This window comes from Piliocolobus tephrosceles, chromosome 7, assembly GCF_002776525.5.
Source record: "Piliocolobus tephrosceles isolate RC106 chromosome 7, ASM277652v3, whole genome shotgun sequence".
NCBI classification, from domain to species: domain Eukaryota; kingdom Metazoa; phylum Chordata; class Mammalia; order Primates; family Cercopithecidae; genus Piliocolobus; species Piliocolobus tephrosceles.
In genome coordinates this window covers 35,773,920-35,796,486 of record NC_045440.1, presented here as the reverse complement: position 1 = coordinate 35,796,486, position 22,567 = coordinate 35,773,920, and positions in this window count along the sequence as shown.

Below are 22,567 nucleotides of genomic sequence, written 5' to 3'. Positions count from 1 at the left end.
GAGTGGAGGTGGGAGGGCTTGGCCACTGTGCACCACTGTGGGATGATTCTGATGGGCAGCACTGGCTTTGGAGTGGTCCATCTGGGCTCCTCTGCCTCTTCCTGCTCCTCCCCTCCTTTCATAGGAGCTGATCCCTAATAAACACCTCCTACACCAAACTCTGTCTCAGAGCTTGCTTCCTGGGAACTCAAACTGCAACAGTTACTGGACTCTTTATCCTTGCCAGCGTTTGATATCAGCAGACTTTAAAAATGTATTGCTAATCTGGTGGGTATTTAAGGGTAGCTCATTGTGGTTTTTTCTGTAATTAAAAATTTTAAAATTATATCCTTAATTGAATATTTTAAACCTTTACAGTTATTGAGGTATAGTTCAAACAGTAAAATAATCCCCTTTTTGAAGTGCACAGTTAGATGAGTTTTGACAACTGTATGCTGTCATATAGTCACCACCATAATCAGATGCATTTATATCAGCCCAGAAAGTTCCTTCATGCCGCTTTGCAGTCAGTCCCCTGCTCCTGTCACTGATCTGCTTTCTGTCACTATAGCTTTGCCTTTTCCAGTGGAACCAACTAGAACACACTCTTTTGTGTCTGGTTTTTTTCACTTAGTGGACTGCTTTTGAAATGCATCCATATTGCTGCATGGATTGGCAGTTTGTTCCTTTTCATTGCAGAGTAGCATTGCATTTCATACACAAATCACAGTTTATCCATTCTCTTGTTGTTGGGCTTTTGGAATGTTTCCAGTTTTGGGTAATGATGAACAAAGCTTCTAAAACATACAATGAGTCTTTTTGTTGATACATGTTTTCGTTACTCTTTAATGAATGTGTAGGAGTGGCATTGCTGGGTCATAGGGCAGGTGTAATTTTAACTTAATAAGAAATCACCAGTGGTTTTCCAAAGTGTTTTTTTATCATTTAAAATTTTACATATCATCAGTCTGTGAGGGTTCTGGTTGCTTCAATTCTTGCCAACACTTGGTTTATTCAGTCTTTTAAATGTTTAGCTATTCTTGTGTGTGTGTGCCTTTGTGCAGTGGTAGCTCATATTTTAATTTACATTTAAATAATGCAAAATGGTGGTTAATGATATTGAGCACCTTTTCATTGGCCATTTGTATCTCTTCTTTGGTAAAGTGTCTTAGGATCGTTTACTTAAATTGATAAGAGTTCTTTATATATTCTGGATATAAGTTCTTTATCAGATATGTATTTTGCAAATAGTTTCTTCCAGTCCATGGCTTGTATTTTTATTTTCTTAAGAGTGTCTTTTGAAGAGAAGTTTTTCCCTGACATGATGGCTCATGCCTATAATCCCAGCATTTGGGGAAACTGAGGCAGGAGAATTTCTTGAAGCAGGGAGTTTGAGACCAACCTGGGCAACATGGTGAGGCCCTGTCTCTACCAAGAAAAAAAAAAAGTTTTAAATTTTGATAAAAACCAATTTATCATTTTTTATGCTGTGAGTTTTTTGTGTCTTATCTAAAAATTATTCACTTACCCCAAATCATGAAGACTTTTTCTTATGTTTTCTTCTAGAAATTTTATAGTTTTATATTTCTTATTGTGGTTTGAATTTGTATTTTACTGATTTCTAATGAGAAGGAGCACTTTTCATGTTTATTTGTCATATGGATTTCCTATTTTATGATGTGTCTAAGCCTTTTGCTGTTTTCTGTAAAGTTTTCTTTCCCTTACTGATTTTTAGGAATTGTTATGTATTCTGGAGAGAGCTTTTTGTCAGTTTTATTCATGATTTATATTTTTCCCACTCTGTGACTTGCCTTTTTAGTATCTTTATGATGTCATTTAGTGAATAGAAGTTCTTAATTTTAAGGAATCTGAATTTATGTTTTAGTTCTTTTATGATTAGTAATTTCTGTCTCCTGTTTAAGAAATTCTTTCCCACCCTGAGGTCACGTATATATTCTCTGATATCAGAGCTTCTCAACTTTCTCAGTTCATGATGCCCTTGTGTGTCAATAATTTTTTCATGGAATACCTAGGCCAAAACAAATATCCAACATTTCCATTTATTAGGTAGGTAGTTCCAAGCAAGTTAATAGGCATTTATCTACTAACAACTTGGTAGTCATTTGAAAAAATAATACAAATTAGTTGGAATTTTGAAAAACAAAGAATTATTTCATCCTTAAATGATTGCATTTCCTTACTAAGGGGATGTACAACTTCTCAAGTTTTAGAATATGACAGGATATTACCATTCTATTTCCTATTTCCTATTGATTTTTATGCGGTGTTTGTTTGTTATTACAGCAACTGCTGAAAGCCTAGCTTTGCAAAGATTTGATGCCCTTGAGGGGACTGTTGCTCGATTTAATATTGGAACTGTCTAGAGCTAATATTGGAACTGTCTAGAGCTAATCATTCAGGTGTCAAGGATCCCTGTGTTTTCTTCAAAAATTTAAAATATCCCATGGCACCACTGTGAGTTCAATGCAGTGTCCTGGGGGAACTTCAGTGAATAGTTTGGGACTGATGGTTTTATATCCTGTGTGAAACTCTCTATCGCTTCGCTTTTTATACTTAGGTGTTTAATCCATCCTGAACTGATTTTTGTGTATGGTGTGAGTTAGCGATCCAATTTCTTTTTTTCCCCCAAATGTATATGTAGTTACTTCAGATCATTTATTGACAAGTCCATCGCTTTCTCATTAATCTGCAATGACACCTTTGTCATATATTAAATGTGCATATATGTGGAAGTTTTCTTTGATCTAAACCATCACTTTTGAAATATATTTTCACTTGATATTGAATTCTGGGATGATAGTTTTTCTTTTCCTTTTGGCCCTTTAAATATATCTTTCCATTGTCTTCTGGCTTTCACTGTGTTTTTTTTTTTTTCTTTTTACATGACACTCAGCCATAATTTCTATTGTTGGTTCTCTGTAGGTAATATATCATTTTCCTCTGACTGCTTTCAATATTATCTATTTATCATTAGTTTTCAACAGTTTTATTATAACTTTTCAACATGTGGTTTTCATTGTAAATAACCTTCCTAGGGTTTACTGAACTCCTTAGATCCTTATGTTTTTCACATAAATTTGGAAAAATTTTACCATATGTCTTTGAATATTTATTCTTCCCCATTCTTTCTCTCCTTGCCTTCTAGAACTCTAATTATACATATGTTAGATATCTTAATATTGTCTTGCAGGTGACTGAGGTTCTGTTCCTTCCTTAGAAGACTTTTCCTTCTTTTCGCCCAGATTGGATACTTTCTAATGAGTTATCAACAAGCTTGCTGGCCTCATCTTTCACTGTCTCCAATGTGCTGTTAAGACTATCTAATCATCTTTTTCATTTCAGATATTGCAATTTTCAATTCTAAAATTCTCATCTGGACCTTTTCTATAGTTTTCATGTCTCTGTTGAGAGTCCTATCTATTTGTTCATTATGACATTAATTTCTTAAAGTCCTTGAACATATTTATAATGATTTCTTTAAGTTCTTGTCTGCTAATGCTAACATCTGGGTCATCTGGTGGTTGGTTTCTACAGACAACGTTAAATTTTTTTTCTTGACTCTAGGTTACATTTTTTTAATTCTCCCCAGGATATAATAATATTTTCCTGTATACCAGACATTGCTGATGAGACTTAGAGATTCTGGATTTTGTTATCTTTTTCTGAAGAATGTTTACTTTTATTTCAGCAAGTAACTTGGCTGGACTCAGTTTTAAACCATCTCCCTGGAATAGGCAGTAGTTTAAATCCTTGCTTGTTCTTTCAGCTTAATCTTATGGCTGTTATTTCCCATTGTTCTCCTTAGGATCTCTCCCAGATATGTGCAGTTCAGGAGCTGGTCAGCATTTTGGGTGAAATTATACATTGATTCAGGGGCCATCTTTGTTACTTACTCTTCTCCAGAATTTCACCTCTTACTATGCTGCTGCTCTGGTTATTTTTGACTGCTCATTTTTTTTTGGCTCCTTAAGCTGGTAAGCCAGAACCTTTTTGCTTGACTTCTAGCTGACTCATGCCATGTGGACCATAGAGTATCCTTAGGCAAAAACATATCCAGGACAGTTTCTCTCTTTCATATTTGACTCTTCACCACTTTCTGACTGCTTTTTGTTGACTTCCAGTACTTCCAAATAGTTGTTTAAAAATATTTTATACATATTATACATATTATCTGTGAGAGCGTTAGTTTAATATAAATTACTCCGTCTTATCATAGAGTGGTACTTAGTATATCTGTCTATCTATCTTGAAATGTTTTTACAAATTCAAATAATTCTCTTGTAGATGCTTCTAACTTTTAATGTGCACAATTATATTATTGGTGTATAATGACAGTATTATTTCTTCTTTTACATTCAATATCCCTTTTATTTCTGTGTTTGTCTTACTGCATGGACTGGCATCTCTAGTAAAGGGTTGAGAAGAAGTGGTGATAGATTTGTTTCATGTCTCAGAGGTAAAGCTTTCAAAGTTTGTTGAATATTATATTTTCTATAATTTTTTAAATAGATAAAATTTATCATGCTAGGTAAATTACTTCTATTTCTTAGTGCTGAAAGTATTTTTTAAAAATATATGAATGAATATTAAATTATATCACGCATTTTTTTCTTCATATATTGAATTGTTCAAATGTTGTTTTATTTAATATCTTAGTATGTAAGATTACAACAACTTATTTACTAACATTTAATCAACTTTACATTCTTGGAATAAATCCAATTTGGTAAGATTTATTATCTTTTTTGCATATTGCTGGATTCATTTTGCTAGTATTTTGTTTAGGATTTTTGCATCTATGTTTATGAGTGAGACTGGAATATCTATCCTTGTTGAGTTTGATATAAAGGTAATGCTAACCTCATGTTGTGTGTTAGGAAGAGGTTGTATATAATTGAAATTATTTTTTCCCTGTTGAATAATTGGTAGAACCTGTTGGTGAAGCCATTTGTCTTTGATAGGCTGTATTGGTGAAATATTCTGATTTTTTTTTCTTGAGACGGAGTCTTGCTCTGTCGCCCAGGCTGGAGTGCAGTGGTACAATCTTGGCTCACTGCAACCTCCGCCTCCCAGGTTCAAGCAATTCTCCTGCCTCAGCGTCCAGAGTAGCTGAGACTACAGGCACGCACCACCACACCTGGCTAATTTTTGTATTTTTAGTAAAGATGGGGTTTCACCATATTGGTCAGGTTGGTCTTGAACTCCTGACCTCTTGATCCACCAGCCTCAGGAAAGTGCTGGGATTACAGGCGTGAGGCGCTGGTTTGTTTGTTTTTTTTTCTTTTTTTTTTTTTCAAGGCTCTTTATTGTCACTCAGGCTGGAGTGCAGTGGCACAACCGTAGCTCACTGTAGCCTCAACTTCCCGGGCTCAAGCGATCCTCCCATTTTAGTCTCCCAGGTAGCTGGGACCACAGGCATGCCACCAGGCCTGGCCAATTTTTTGTATTTATTATAGAGACAGGGTTTCACTGTATTTTCAGGGTGATCTGAAACTCCTGAGCTCAAGCAATCTGTCCTCTTCAGCCTCCCAAAGTGCTGGGATTACAGGTGTGATCCACCATGCCTGGTCTGGAGAAAAATTTTTGAATCCTCTTTCATGAAAAATTTAATGATCAGAACATACATTTCTACCTTTCTTGTTTCAGTTTTTGTAAGACCTATTTGTACTGATTATTAGACTGTTGGCTTTTATTTTCAAGTACATCTTTGTAGATTCTGTTCTGTGCTGCTAGTGCTGGGAGTCTGCAAACAATCTTTCTCCTTTATCGTCTGGCCTCCTGGTGGGTTTTGCAGCTGGGGACTCTAGAAGGAGATGGAAGACAGGAGGGAAGAGGTACTTCTGCTTTCTTATTTGCTTCTGTACCTATCCATAATGCTCATTGAGAATATTTCACCCTAGATGCAGCAATTAGTTCTATCCTTCAGCTTCTTTCACCACTCCTAAACCAGCTCATTATGACCCGTCAGAGGTACCACCAGCAGGTAGGCAATGTCCCCTCTTCTGAGGCATAAGTCTCAGCTCTCTGGGCTTCCTCTTATAAACTCTTAAGGAACTAGCAGCATTCAAGTATGCCCTGTCCTCCATAGTATGGCCCTGCATCTTGAGATTTATGCTTTAAGCTTTAAGTTCTGATAACCTTAACCTCTTCCCTTTGTCCTTCAGCTCTTGCTGTAGTAGCTGTTTTTCTGTAGTTATTATCTCTATGATAGTTGACTGTTTTTTTTTTTTTTCTTCATTAGCCCGTCAATACTTGTATAACCAATGGTCTATATTTTTTTTCTGCTGATGTACCTATCGTGGTCTATTTTCCTGATTGGACACTGACTGGTACAATATTTGAGAATGGAAATAGTCACAGGAAAAAGACCCTCAAAACTATATGGACTTAGTTTAGTTTTCTTTGGACCCTTGAACACAATGCTGAACTCCTTGCCAATAGCAGATGAGCTACTGCTAATTCATAGCATGCAGTGGTAACATGACAGATTGTCACCTATGATTGCTTGTGGTAACTATTTATTGTACCAATGCCTTGAGAACCAAATAGCTACTATAGTTGACTAATATGGCAATAATAGTAATATCTACAAGAATCCTGGTATGCAATGGCTGCTTCTAAATACACTGGAGAACTTGAAACAGATGCAATGAGATCAAGTCTTTAAACTTTCATCCCAATGTTCAGACAACTAAGGTGCTTCTACAGAGACCCTAGAAGAATCTCTTTCAATGTACAGGAACAATCTTGATAAAGATTAAATCTGGAAGGAGGAGGCAAAGCAAGATGGGAGGATAGAAGTCTCCACCAATTGTCTGTCCCAGAAGGACACCAATTTGACAGCTATCTACAGAAAAAAAGCACCTTCATAAGAACCAAAAATCAGGTAAGCATTCACAGTACATGGTTTTAACTTCATTCACTGAAAGAGGCACTATAGAGGTAGGAAAAACCGGCTTGAATCACAGAAACCACCCCTACCCCATCTCCAGGCACCAGTGGTGTGGTGTAGAGAGCATTTCTGTGTGCTGGGGAGAGGGAGAGTGCAGCAATTATGAGGCATTGAATTCAGTGTTGCCCTACTATAGCAGAAAGCAAACCTGGCTCAAACTAGAATTCTTCCAGATCTTGTCTAAGACCATCATAGCAGTATCTCTACGAGCTTGAAAGGATCACAGCATTACTGGGCTTAGGGTGTCCCCTAAAGCAGACATAGCTCAGATGACAATACCCAAATCCTTTCAAGTATCTGAACTTTCCAAAGAAGGATGGGTACAAATAAACCCAGGTTGCAAAGACTACAATAAATACCTAAATCTTCAATGCCCAGACAGCTACAGGTATCAAGGACAGCTACAGGTATCAAGATATACCAAGATATACCAAGATATATCAAGATATACCTTTATACAAGGTATAAAGATGGACAGCTACAGGTATCAAGACCTGTACCAAGCTCAGGAAAACATGAGCTCACAAAATGAACTAAATAAGGCACCAGGGATCAATCCTAGAAAAACAGAGATGACAGACCTTTCAGACAGAAAAAAATAAAACAGCTGCTTGGAGGAAACTCAAAGAAATTTAAGATAACTCAGAGAAGAAATTCAGAATTCTATCAGATATATTTAACAAAGAGATTAAAATAATTGAAAAGAATCAAGCAGAAATTTTCAAGCTGAAAAATGCATTTGGAACACCAAAGAACGCATCAGAATTTTTTAAATAGCAGAATTGATCAAGCCTAAGGAAGAATTAGTGAGCTTGAAGACAGGTTATTTGAAAGCACACAGTCAGAGGAGACAAAAGAACAGATCATAAAAAACAATGAAGCATGCCTACAGGATATAGAAAATAGTCTCAAAAGGACAAATCTAAGAGTTATTGGCCTTAAAGAAGAGGTAGAGAAAGATATGGGGGTAGAAAATTAGTCAAAGAGATAATAACAGAGAACTTCCCAAACCTAAAGGAAGTTATCAATATCCAGGTACGAGAAGGTTATAGAACACCAAGCAGATTTAACCCAAAGGAGACTACCTCAAAGCACTTAATAATCAAACTCCTAAAGGTCAACGATAAAGAAAATATACTAAAATCCGCAAGAGAAAAGAAACAAATAACATACAATGAAGATCCAATATGTCTGGCAGCAGAGTTTTCAGTGGAAACCTTACAGCCAGGAGAGAGTGGTATGACATATTTAAAGTGCTGAAGGCAAAAACATTTCACCCTAGAACAGTATATTCAATGAAAACATCCTTCAAATATGAAGGAGAAATACTTTCCCAGACAAACAAAAGCTGAGGGATTTCATCAACACCAGAACTGTGTTACAAGAAATGCTAAGGGGAGTACTTCAGTCAGAAAGAAAAGGACATTAATGAACAGTAAGAAATCATCTGAAAGTATAAAACTCACCGGTAATAGTAAGCACATAGGAAAACACAATAACATTGTAACTGTGATGTGTAAACTGTTCTTATCTTAAGTAGAAAGGCTAAATGATGAACCAATTAAAAATATAAACTACAATGACTTTTGAAGACACAGACAGTACAATAAGACATAAATAGAAACAATAACAAGTTAAAAAAGTGAGGGGTGAGACAAAGTTAAGGCATAGCATCTTTATTACTTTTTTGTTTGTTTGTTTATGCAAACAGTGTTAAGTTGTTATCAGCCTAAAATAATGGGCTATAGGATAGTGTTTATAAGCCTCAAGATACCCTCAAACAAAAAAACATAAAACAGATTAAAAAAAACACAAACAAACAAGAAAGTAAATCATATCAGTAGAGAAAATTACCTTCACTAAAAGGAAGGCAGGAATGACAGAAAGAAGGAAGGGAAGACCACAAAATAACCAGAAAACAAGTAACAAGATGGCAGGACTAAGTCCTTACTTATCAATAATAACATTGAATGTAAATAGTCTAAATTCTCCAATCAAAAGATATAGAGTGGCTGAATGGAAAAAAAAAAAAAAAAAAAAAAAAAACCCAAAATCAAAAACTCAAAAAACCAAACAGAAAAACCCACCACCACCACCACCAACAAAAAAACCCCAAGACCCACTGATCTGTTGCCTACCACTTCACTTATAAAGACATACATATACTGAAAATAAAGGGATGGAAAAAAATATTCCATGCCAATGGCAACCAAAAAAAAAGAACAGAAGTTGCTATACTTATATCAGACAAAATAGGTTTCAAGACAGAAACTATAAGAAGAGACAAGGCAACTATATAATGATAAAGGGGTCAACTTCAGTAACAGGATATAATAATTTTAAATATGTATGCACCCAACACTGGAGCACCTAGATATATAAAGCAAATATTATTAGAGCTAAAGAGAGAGACGGACTGTAACACAGTAATAGCTGGAGACTTTCACACTCCGCTTTCAGCATTGGACAGATCTTCTAGACAGAAAATCACAAAGAAATATGAGATTTAATCTGCATTATAGACAAAGCAGACCTGATAGATATTTTACCGAACATTTCATTCACATTCTTTTTCTCAGCACATAGAGATCATGCTCAAGGATACATCATATGTTAGGTCACAAAACAAGTCTTAAAACATTAAAAAATTGTAATAATATCCAGCATCTTCTCTGACCACAATGGAATAAAACTAGAAATCAATAATAAGAAGAATTTTGGAAACTATACAAACACATGGAAATTAAACAATATACTCCTGAATGACCAGTGGGTCAATGAAGAAATTAAGAAGGAAACTGAAAAGTTTCTTGAAACAAATAATAATAGAAAACACAACATACCAAAAGCCTATGTAATATAGTAAAAGCAGTACTAAGAGAAAAACTTATACCTATAAGTGTCTACATCAAAAAAAGATAAAAACTTCAAATAAATAACCTAATAATGCACCTTAAAGACTAGAAAAGCAAGAGCAAGCCAAACTCAAAATTAGTGAAAGAAAAGAAACAATAGAGATTAGACAAGAAATAAATTGAAAAGAAGAAAACAATGCAAAAGATTAACGAAACAAAAAGTTCATTTTTTGAAAAGTTACACAAGATTGACAAATCTTTAGGCAGACTAAGAAAAAAGAGAAAAGATCCAGATAAATAAAATCAGAGATGAAAAAGGAGATATTACACTTGATACTGCAGAAATTCAAAGGCTCACTGGTGGCTACCATGAACAACTATATGCCAATATATTGGAAAATCTAGAAGAAATAGACAAATTCTTCGACACATACAACCTACCAAGATTGACCATGAAGAAATCCAAAACGTGAACAGACCAATGACAGTAACAAGATGAAAGCCATGATAAAAATCTCCCTGGAGAGAAAAGCCCACGAGTTGATGGCTGCACTACTGAATTCTACCAAACATTTAAAGAAGAACGAATACCAGTCCTACTCAAATTATTCTGAAAAATAGAGGAAGTGGGAATATTCCAAACGTATTCTATGAGGCCAGCATTACCTTGAAAACGAAAAGAGACAAAGACACATAAAAAAAAGAAAACTATAGATCAACATCCTTGATGAATATTGGTGCAAAAATTCTTGACAAAATACTATTAATAGCAAACCAAATTCAATGATACATTTAAAAGATCTTTCATCATGACCAAGTGGGATTTATCCCTGGGATGCAAGGATGGTTTAACATACACAAATCAAACAATGTGATACATCATATCAATAGAATGAAGGACAAAAACCATATTATCATTTAAATTGATGCCAAAAAAGCATGATGCAATTCAACATCCTTTCATGATAAAAACCCTAAAACAACTGGGTATTGAAGGAACATTTCTCAACATACTAAAAGCCATATATGATAGATCCACAGCTCATATAAGTAATGGGGAAAAACTGAAAGTCTTTCCTGTAAGATCTGGAACATAACAAGGATGTCCACTGTCACTCAACATACTACTGAAAGTCCTAGCTAGAGCAATCAGACAAGATAAAGAAATAAAGGGCATCCAAATTGGAAAGGAAGAAGTCAAATTATCCTTGTTTGCAGATGATATGATCTTATATTTGGAAAAATCTAAAGATTCTACCAAAAACTATTATAACTGATAAACAAATTCAGTAAATTGCAGGATACAAAAACAACACACAAAAGTCAGTAGCATTTCTATATTGCCAAGAGTGAATAATCTGAAAAAAGCAATAAAAAATGTAATCCTATTTACAATAGCCACATAAAAAATAAAATACTTAGGAATTAACTTAACCAAATAAGTGAAAGATCTCTATAATGAAAACTAGAAAACACTGATGAAAGAAATTGAAGAGGACACCAAAAGTGGAAATATATTCCATGTTCATTGACTGGAAGAATCAATATCGTTATAATGTCCAAACTACCCAAAGCAATCTACAGATTCAATGTGATTCCTATCAAAATACTAATGACATTCTTCACAGAAATAGAAAAAACAATCCCCAAATTGACATGGAACCACAAAAGAACCAGAATAGCCAAAGCTTTTCTAAGCAAAAAGAACAAAACTGGAAGAATCACATTACCTGATTTCAAATAATACTACAGAGCTGTAGTAACCAAAACAGCATCGTACTGTTGTAAAAACAGACACATAGACCAATGGGACAGAATAGAGAATGCAGAAACAAATTCACACACCTATAGTAAACTCATTTTCAACAAGGGTGCTAAGAACATACACTGGGGAGAAGACAGTCTCTTTAACAAATGGTTCTGGGAAAACTGGATAGCCATGTGTAGAATAATAATAGCATACCCCTACCTCTCACTATATTAAAAAAATCAAACTAAAATGGATTAAAGACTTAAATATAAGACCTCAAACTATGACACTACTACAAAAACAACTTCAAGGAAACTCTCCAGGATACTGGTCTGGGCAAAAATTTCTTGAATAATACCCCATAAGCACTGGCAACCAAAACAAATATGAACAAATAGGATTATATCAAGTTAAAAAGCTTCTTCACAGCAAAGAAAACAATCAACAAATTAGTTGTTGGAGAAAATATTTGCAAACTACCCATCCGACAAGAGATTAATAACAAGAATACATAAGGTGCTCAAGCAACTCTATAGGAAAAATCTAACAATCCAATTAAAAACGGACAAAAGATTTGCATAGACATTTCTCAAGAGAAGACATACAAATGGCAGACAGGCATATGAACAGGTGCTCAACATCATTAATGATCAGAGAAATGCAAACCAAACTACAATGAGATTGAGATGTTTCACTCCAGTTAAAATGGCTCATATTCAAAAGACAGGCAATAACAAATGCTAGTAAGAATGTGGAGAAAAGGGAACCCTTGTACACTGTTAGTGGGAATATAAATTAGTACAACCACCATGGAGAACAGTTCGGAGGTTCCTCAAAAAACTAAAAATAAGCTACCATATGATCTAGCAATCCCACTGCTGGGTAGTACCCAAGAGAAAGGAAATCATTATATTGAAGAGATAGCTGCATCCCTGTGTTTTTTGCAGCATTGTTCACAATAACCAAGATTTGAAGCAACCTAAATGTCTATCAACAGACAAATGGATAAAGAAAATATGGTACTTATACACAATGGAGGACTATTTGGCCATAAAAAAGAATAAGATCCTGTCATTTGCAACAACATGGATGGAACTGGAGGTCATTACGCTAAGTGAAATAAGTCAGGCATAGAAAGAAAAACATCACATGTTCTCACTTATTTGTGGGATCTAAAAATAAAAAACAATTGAACTCATGGAAATAGAGAGCAGAAGGATGGTTACCAAATGCTGGGAAGGGTAGTGGAGGTGGGGATGGGGAAGAGGTGGGGATGCTTAATGGGTACCAAAAAAGTTACAAAGAATGAATAAGATCTAGTGTGTGATAGCACAACAGGGTGACTATAGTCAATAATAATTTAATTGTACATTTAAAAAATAACTAAAAGAGTATAATTAGATTGTTTGTAACACAAGGGATAAACGCTTGAGGGAATGGATACCCCATTTCTATAATGTGATTATTATACATTGCATGTCTGTATCAAAACATCTCATGTACCCCATAAATATATACACCTACTATGTAATTAGTAGAAATTAAAAGTCAAAAATTAAAAAGGAAAATTTAACCTGGAATTAAGTGTGTGGGTTGTAGAATGACAACAATTTAAAGTCACAGACATATCACATCTTCACCTTGACTTGTTTGAAACTGAGCATCTTGAACTCCGAAGCCTCTCTAACACCTCCGTTGCTAGAGGAAGTAACCCCTCTAACTGGTGATATTAGTTTTACCTTTCTGTTATTTCCCAGTAACAACTCCATCTAGACCAGCTGCCTTGCAAAGAGATGCTTATTTTTCTCAAGCTTCTAAGTCCCCATCCTTGGTTGTCTCTGTCTGACCTGAATAAAAAAAACTTATACTTCAAAATAAATGCAAGATGTTGCTAATTTTTTTTCAGCACAAATATGGGGGAAACATGTGGGATTGGATTCTAAGGCTGTTAGAACAAAAAGGACAGAATATAAAACTGGATCAAGCCAAGCTGATTTTATATGTGTACTTACCAGAGATGGTGGATCTAATGCTAGAAGTGGTTCTGAAAATTAGTTTGCCTGATTGCTTGACTGAAACTTGGACTCCACAATGGCCTAAATTCACGAATTCAGTGAGGTTGAGGCACAATGTACAAGATTAACTCCAAGACTTGACAAGATAGGAATATTGGCATGGAATTATCATATGCAAATTGTATACCCTTCTTCCCCATCCCCTTTATAAACACCAAAAAGCCCTAGAACATAGTACCTTTTCTAAGAGGAAAAATTGGGAAATAGTATGTATTAGTGATGGGAGTATATTAGTCCATTTCCTGCTGTTGATAAAGATATACCCAAGACTGGGAAGAAAAAGAGGTTTAATTGGACTTAACAGTTCCGCATGCCTGGGGAGGCCTCAGAATCATTGCAGAAGGTGAAAGGCACTTCTTTCATGGTGGCAGCAAGAGAAAATGAAAAAGAAGCAAAAGCGGAATCCCCTGATAAACCCATCAGATGTTGTGAAACTTATTCATTACTATGAGAACAGTATGGGGAAAACCACCCCCATGATTCAAATTATCTTACACTGGTTCCTTCCCACAACGTGTGGGAATTATGGGAGTACAATTCAAGATGAGATTTGGGTGGGGACATAGAGACAAACCGTAACAGGGAGCATCAACATCTTTGAAAAGCATTATGGTGACTTCCTTTGTACACACAGGGAGATACAGCTACTAGTTGTGTTTCCTGATTTCCATGGGGATCCTGGAAAATTAGTGGCTAAGAGTAGTTCTTAACCACTAGAGGCAAGGTCAACACAATTACTGTAATGGACAAGGACAAAGAGGTAAGCAGAATGACCTACTGGGATCTTTGGCAGTGCCTAATTGATTACTGTATTCTTGGGAATGAAATAGATATGCAGCCTATTGCAATATTACTTCTTTTGCATGACAGAAATACTCTAGGTCTGATGTCTAGGAGCTTAATTTGAGTGGACACAGTGGAGTATCTTAGCTGCCTAATTAATGTCCAGGCATAAGCCAGATCACAGACCCGAGGCCCTTGATTGAAGGCGAGGCTGGCTCCCTTGAGTAAGAATGTACAACACTGCTATAACTATATTCTGTAAATATTCCTTTGAGTCTTCCCCAAAGGTGCCTTTAGCTATATACTAGGGTTACTGTGCACTGGGGGAAAGGAAATCTTCACTTTTCAGGGATTTACTAGATACTGAATTGGCTCTGAATTGACGTTAGGGACCCCAAATGCTACTGTGACCCACTAATCAAAGTGGGAACTTCTGGTGATCAGGTGATAAATGAAGTGTTGGAACAAATTCATCTCCTACAGGACTCAGTGGATCCATAGACCCTCCCTGTAGTCCTCCCCCATCCAGCTCCGGAATATGTAAATGGCATAGATATATCCAGTGACTTGGAATGAAGGCTATTGTTTGCCAACCATCTCTGTGGTTTAGTCTTGTCTCCTCAAATAAACTGGAAGCTCCAGAGAATAGTAAACTTCACTTAGCTGACTCTATTTTTCCCTAACCCTTGGGGGAGTGCTTTAGTATTAGTTACTCAATACAAATTTATTGGTAGTAATTTTGTGAACCATGCCAATTTCTTGAAGCATTTAGGAGAATTAACTAATTTGTGGAGTGAGTGGAAAACTGCTGTTTTAGATAGAGGGAAAGGTATCTGGCTCTGGGAAAGAAACATAAATCTCTGATATTTGCCTTCTAGGCTCTGCCAAATTCAGAAAAGTATTTATTGATATCTACTCTTAATGCAAGACATGCAATTTATATTTATAGTCTAAAATCTTCAATCTTCATGATATTACTGTGAAGTAGATTTTAAGATCTCTCTTTTATAGCTGAGGAAACTGAGGTCCCAGGTCCCAGGTTTTTAATGGGAACATTAAGTGGCTGGTTTGGGGTCACTCAGTACTTGGCAGAACAGGAGTCCAAGCCTGAAATGTTAGACGTTTCCCATTTTGCCCTGGTTAGTTTTTTTTTTGGCAGGAAATTAAAATTTTTTCTTATACTTTAAATATTACCTTTTCATAGAAAAAGTAAATTATTTTTGTCTCTTTGGCATTATAATTTCAGATACTACTGCGAGCAGGAAGGATGAGAAGGAGAAAGAAGAAATTCTTTTCTTTGTAACCCCTGGGGCAAGTGTTGACCTGTGATGTCTCTCTATACTGTGTAGCCCACAAAGGTATATATGGAACATTTAAACATGTCTTTACTAAAAAACAGAAGATTGTAAAAGGGAGATCAATCTAAAAGTTTATAAGAAGTTTGATAATTTGCATTGTAAGAAATGGCTTGCGCTCCATGGCTTTAGGCCTTACTCTTAGGGGATTTCTCCCTCATGCTTCTTGGCCCTTTTCCTGGAATGCCTGAAGCTAGCTCCCATCTCCTAGAAAGCTCATCCATGCATTTACCACCTCTGCCACAATCCCTGCTGTAGCCCACCTCCAAGATATGAAGCTGAGAGACAAGCAGGGACCTTTGGATACAAAGGGCTTATGAAGGGAAGCCTGCATCCCACCTACTCCCTCCTGACTAGGGTCTTCCCAGTTCCTCAATCTTCCCCAACCATGGGGGTGTGATCTCGAAGACCCAGTTAGGAAAAGCTATCTTAATGTAACTCGAGAACTCACACAACTTACATAAATCTACACACACCCTGCAAAAGATGTTTTTATGCCTTGCCACACTCTTTGTCATAGTATTCTATAAGGGGAGCTCTGTCATTTCTTAGGGTCAAGGACACTGAAATGGCTTAATTTCGACCAGATTCTCCTAGAGCACTAGCTGTTTCCTAAGAGTATCTTAAGATAGCTTGGAGCTGTATTGACTTTTTAGATCTAATGGACCTAAATGACCCATTTAACTTTGAACCTTTAATATAACAGATTCAAGATCAGAATCCTCTTTGACTTTATAGACCATCAGTGGAGCTCAATGGTCACCTACCTTAAATGTTCCTGTTAGATCCAATGAGCAGGCGAGGGAATGAGAGAAAGAAAAATATGGAAAAGTGATAGTTGGAAAGACAAACCAAAAAAAGGGAAATAATAGAAATAAATTACTAGCACTTAATAAAGTGTAAGGATGTGTTCTTATTCTGAATCTTATTCTGATAAATCAGTAAAGACCTAATTATAAGAAGTGAGAAAAGCACAATAATAGGCAAAAACACAGAGGTTTGAGGGGTAGGGCACTGGGTGATGGCAAAAGATGATTTCCTGGAGTTGTCATATTAGTTGCATCTCAAAAAAAAAAAGCATAAAGAAGAGCAGAAGAGCCTCCAGGCTGGTGGTGGGCATGGGCAAAGGTGAAAAGCCATGAGAGCAGGAGGAAGTGAGATCCTCATTCTGTGTGGGATCCTCATTCTGTGTGGGATCCACATCTGGATGACCTCCCATGTCCATGCCTGTTCTCTTTGTTATATTCTTTTGGTAGAGACCATTTGTAGCCCACCCAAACATCTGTTCTTGCCTTCCTCTGTAATAACAGGTCCTCATGTTTTACAAGGCACTTTTGTTGTCTCTCTTGCAGCCATGTGTGGTCTTGTTACTAAGTGTTAGCCAGTGAGATGTAAGTGGAAATATTGTGTGGGCCTTCTGGGCAGGCTTCTTGAAGGGAGGTGGTTCAGCTTGGAGGCACTCTTCTTGTCTTGCTGCCTCTTTTCCTCCTGGCCTAGAATACACATGTGATGGCTCGAGCTCCACAGCTGTCTCGGATCCTGAGATGGCCTGGAGAGTGGACATCATTAGCTAGGATATGGAAGTAGAATTATTGAGTCTTCTGTTTTGCTGAACATGGTATGCAAGTTGAGGCAGAGCTGCATTTCTTGGCAGAACAGGGTTTTAAAGGCTGTGTAAAGGAAGAGTAGACAGAGAAACAGAAAACTTAGAAAATAGTGTAGGGCTATCCACTGTTACTCCAGAATGTCCCTTGGAAGTCTCATGAGGAGGTTAATTGAATAATACATTAAAAAAAAAAAAAAAAAAACAGATCTTTTCTTGGGGATATGCGCTAGGTGGAGGAGATTGTGAGTGAAGAAAGAAAAAGAAAATTAAGCCAAAAAGCAAGTTTCTGTGAAACACAGAGCTGGGATAATTTGAACCCAGAACCCATATCTAACCCCAAAACGTCTTGCTTTTTCCATAGGATATAAAAGAGGAGGCCCATATTGAATCAGAGGATGAATGAGAGGTGAGATATCGTAGTCACATTAGTGCCTTGAACCTTCCTAAGGGCATCACAGGGACCTAGCCTACTTCCAGAAACAGACTTATCTCTGAGAATGGCTAGCTAATTTAATAGAAGAGTGTTATACTGCCTATGTTCAAATAGCTCTTCCCTTAACTTTCCAACCAATTTCTTTGGCCTTGATAGATTTACCCCATGAGGAACTTGGTGAAATCATAGACATCCTAAGAGTTTGCCTCCAAGCTTCCAAAAGGAGTGAGGGAGTGTTTTGTTGCCAGCTATTCCATTAAAAACTGGTGTGTGTGTGTGTGTGTGTGTGTGTGTGTGTGTGTTTTATGTAGTGTGTGATATCTATATGAAAGAGAAAGAATCAAAGGAATTTAAAGTTCTGTTATAAAAGTGGGGAGTCCTGGCCCTGGAGGACTTCATCCCTGATGTTTACTTCCTGAGAGGCAGGATTTGCTAGCTACGAATTTATCCTGCTAATGCCAGGTTCTGCCAGTCCTGTGACTTTACCTTGCTAGAGAGCCTTGCCAGCTCTTCTTTTTGTTATCATCTTGGTTTAAGGAAAAGCCCAACAAATCAGGCCTAGAGGGCCATCTAGGAGCTACTGTAAACTTGCTTTGCATTCGTTTTTATTCTTTCTTTTATTTGAGCCTGGTGCTCAAGTGTTGCCTTATTAAGGAAGGCTTCTTTGCCTACCCTGACCTACTAACACTGCTAATGTCCTTTCTTCCATATTTTTCTCCATAGCATGTATCAACTTTTGATATAAAACACATTTGGGCTGGGTGCGGTGACTCACACTTATAATCCCAACACTTTGGGAGGCTGAGGCGGGTGGATCACCTGAGGTCAGGAGTTCAAGATCAGCCTGGCCAACATGGTAAAACCCTGTCTCTGCTAAAAACACAAAAATTAGCCAGGTGAAGTGGTGCACACCTGTAATCCCAGTTACCTGGGAGGCTGAGGCAGGACATTCACTTGAACCCAGGAGGTTGCAGTGAGCCAAGATCACGCCACTGCACTCCAGTCTGGGTGACAGAGTGAGATTCCGTCTCAAAAAAAAAAAAAAAAAAAACCCAAAACAAACAAACAAAAACATGCATTTGACCTATTTACTTCATTGTCAAGTATCTCTTTACTAGAATGTAAACCCTATAAGGGCAGATTTTATCTATTTTGTTTACTAATATAACCCTAGTGCTTGACACATAGTAGACAATAAATTTTCATTGAATGCCATGATTTCTAGCTATCTATTGGCAAAAGGTATTGGTTTATGGATAATCTGGTCATTAGGACCATATGGACATCTAGAGTTAGCAGAGAATAATTCCCACTTTCTCCTTGGAGTGGGCCATAGTAAGAATTTTTAGATCTTCCTCCATCTCAAGTTCACACTCGCCTTCTTCTTTTCAGCTCCCACCAATTTAGTGTTTTAGGACTACAGCCCCTTCCCACCACGTTCTGCGTAAACTCGTGCTGTCTTATCAGGAACTTCTTTATGAGGTTCCAAGAGAGAAGATAACCTTATAACCTCTATAAAGCAACATCACTGAGCATGTGGGCGAGTGAGAAGGACCCCGGAGTGTCAAGACACTTAGATTCCAGTTTTGACCATGCAGAGACCTAACTGTGGGCCTCAAGTACCTAATTGAACCCAGTACATCTTTGCCATTCACAGATTTATTGTTTGTGAACAACTTTGAAGGTCCATAGCGTGTGATGTAATTTGTCATTTTTATTGAGGTTTGAATTTGAGCTGCCTTGAGTCTTGGATACACATTTCTTAATGAGAACAGTATGGCTAAACAGTAGCAGGAACCAATTTGATCAGGCTTAAGAAGAAAAATGGCTGAAGTAGGAAAGGTGTGCATGGATGTAACTGAAAGACTCAAGATCCAGGTTCTCAGGGTCTGTTCATAAGAATTTAGAATTCTTCTCATGCCATCGTTTCTTCAGTGGGTGTTTGAGTGCATTTATGACTTCAGTGCTAGCTAAGAGGTAGTCAGAGATAAACAGAAGCTTAGACACTGTCTTTGTTCTCAAGGAGCTTATTGGGTAGTTGAGGGACAAGACTCTCCCTCTCCCCCTACAATGAACACCAAGAGTGTGTAGCTGACTGAGTTCACTAGTCCTGGGACTATTTCACATCATTGTGACATACCTGTGCCCGGAGGTAAACTCAGGTATTCTTCATCCAAGAGAGAATAATGTTTTATTATGTTTTTCTTTCTAGAAACTATAGAGTTTGCTTCGTAGATCAAAGGAAAGATGAGGGGAACAGAATGAATAAAATATTGGAAATGTGAGTGAGTGAGTCTAGTAGTGGAAATGCAGAGCAAAGAAATGACAACAGAGAATTCCCACAAGAGGGAAAGTTCCATGCTGGGAAGAAGTGAGCAAGAAGGTGTGCCCAGCTTTGGGAGGACTTAAAAAGCCAGGCCCATGAGTTTAAGCTTCATAGGGCAACATGGAACTACTGCAGATATTTTTTAAAATTTAAAATATTCTAATGAAATATTTCATTTATACAAACATACCTATATATGTGAATATAACAAATGAAGAATAAAACAAACACCTGTGTGCTCTCTATTCCACTTAAGAGTTAGAACATAGCCAATACTTTTGAATTCCTTTTGTATTCCTCTTCCATATGTATCCAATTCTGTGTCTCCTATTCCCAAAGAGTGATCATTATTCTGAATTATATATTCATTATTCTCTTGCCTTTGGGTTTAATTTTACTATGTATATATTAAGTTTCATATAATTTTAAATTATATATGGATTAATTTCTCCCTTGTTATTTCGGGCTATTAATCTTACTTTTTCTATGTTTTATTTCTCCCCTGCCCTTCTTGCCTTCTTTGGGATTGTTTGTTGTTCATTTTAGTTTCCTTTTACTGGTTTGGAAATTATTCACTCCATTAATATTTATTTAAAGATAAACATTTACATTTTATTATGTGCACTTTAACAGTCTAACATCTGTTAGTATCTTAACTACATTTTTCTCAAGTACAAGGATCTTGGAATGCTTTATTTTGTATTACCCCCGTCCTCTTCAGCATTGTCCAGTTATTTTGTTTTTAAATACACAAAATAGATATTATTACTTTTGTTTTACTTTGTCAATATTTGTTAGATTTATATATATGTTACATTTTCATTGTTCAAAGTTTCTTCTTGCATTGCTAACCTTCTGCTAAATTCCTTAGTGAGGATATCTTTGCAGTAAACTATTTTATTTTTTAATCTGATAGGAACTTAAAATGTGGATTTTCTGGATAGACTGTCCATAGTTGACAGTTACTTTTTCCTGGCACATTGAAGATATTATTCCATTATATTCTGACTTCCATTGTCACAAGCAAGAAGTCTGTTGTTAGTCTAGTTATTGATTTCTGTTTTGCATTTTTGTTTTCGGTGATCAGTCTTTTGTGTGTTTAAAAATATTTTTATTTTCGTTGCTCTTCTGCAGTTTAACTACAAAGTTTATAGGAATGCATTATATTTTATTTATACTACTTCATATAATTCTGTTTTTTATATGAATGTATATCTTTCACAAATTTTGGAAATTTCTTATTATTTTTCTTTCAATTATTCCTTTGAATACTGCCTCTATCCCATTCACTATTTCTGTAACTTCAGTTACATATGTGTTATATACATTCTAATTCTATCCTTCATGTTTCTTGACTTCACCTTCCTTCCAGTTTTCTACCACCTACTTCTCTATTCTGAGTTCTATATAACTTGTCAGCTCTCTACCATTTCATAAATTTATTTCTCAAGGGTGTCTAAAATGATGCTAAAACCTTTCTTGGAGTTTTTAATTTCAATGATTGTGTTTTTCATTTTAATTAAAAAATTTATCTTGCCATGTTTTGATACTCTATGGCACTTTGTCCATTTTCCCAATTTTGTCTCTTTTCTTTAAATAATTTCATAATTAGTTATATTCACTCTCTGATAACCCAGTATTCAAATCTGTTGGTGGGCATAAATTTGATGTTTGCCATTTCTACTGATGCTAGCTTCTGTTAGCTTGTTACTTTTTTCATTTCTTAAATTTTTACTTGGGCTCTTGTTTGATTGAACATAATTTGTGGGATCTGATTTGAGGACTTTGTGGTTTTTATTTTCCCCCTCAAAAAATCTGCTTCTGTTTGAAATTGGAAGCACTATTAAACCAGACAGACTTCAGTTTCTCAGATTGGCATTTTTTTTCCATATGAGCAGTACAAATTCAGACTCCTGATGCCCCAGTGAGAACAGATCTAGGTTACACATTATAAGGGAAGACGATTTATATATATTTCCATCTAGAGCTACCACAGAGACAGTTTTTCTTTGTTAGAAGGCTGCTTTTTTCAGTTTGCCCTTTCAATGAAGACATATATTTATGTGGCAGCCTTAGTAAGTTTAGCTCCTTGACCTTGTATGAGGCCAAAGCCTGGCCTCCCATTTCCTATTCACATCAAAACCACATTGTATTAGGGACAGGACTAGTAGAATAGATGTGTATATGAAAGGGAGTTTATTAAGGAGTATTGACTCACACTATCACAAGGTGAAGCCCACAATAGGCTGTCTGCAGGCTGAGGAGCAAGGAAGTCAGTCCAAGTCCCAAAACCTCAAAAGTAGGGAAGCTGGCAGTACAACCTTCAGTCTGTGGCCAAAGGCCTGAGAGCCCCTGGCAAACCACTGGTGTAGGTCCAAGAGTCCAAAAGCTGAAGAGCTTGAAGTCTGATGTTTGAGGTCAGGAGGCATCCA